This window comes from Solanum tuberosum, unplaced genomic scaffold, assembly GCF_000226075.1.
Source record: "Solanum tuberosum cultivar DM 1-3 516 R44 unplaced genomic scaffold, SolTub_3.0 scf00181, whole genome shotgun sequence".
NCBI lineage: Eukaryota > Viridiplantae > Streptophyta > Magnoliopsida > Solanales > Solanaceae > Solanum > Solanum tuberosum.
The window spans coordinates 211,588-211,952 of NW_006239106.1; positions in this window are offsets into that span (position 1 = coordinate 211,588).

Below are 365 nucleotides of genomic sequence, written 5' to 3' on the forward strand. Positions count from 1 at the left end.
AGTTTCAACAACAAAAACAACAAAAAAAGTAAGTTGAAAAACAACAATAGCAACATGTCCATTGCAATCCCACAAGTAAGGTATGAAGAAGTAGTGTATACACAAACCTTATCCCTACCTTTGAGAGATAGAAAAGTTAATTTTGATAAACCCTCAACTCAAAGACAAGTATACCAAAGCAGTTCAAAAAAAAAATAACATTAGTGAAAAAGTCACGATAAAATATTAAAGATAACATGACAAAACATTATTAAAAATATAATAATAACTACAACATAATGATACAATAACGAAGTGCAAGAAACAATAAATAGTAACTAAAATCAAAATACAAAAACCAACATATGCATAGTCCTTAAAAGCAA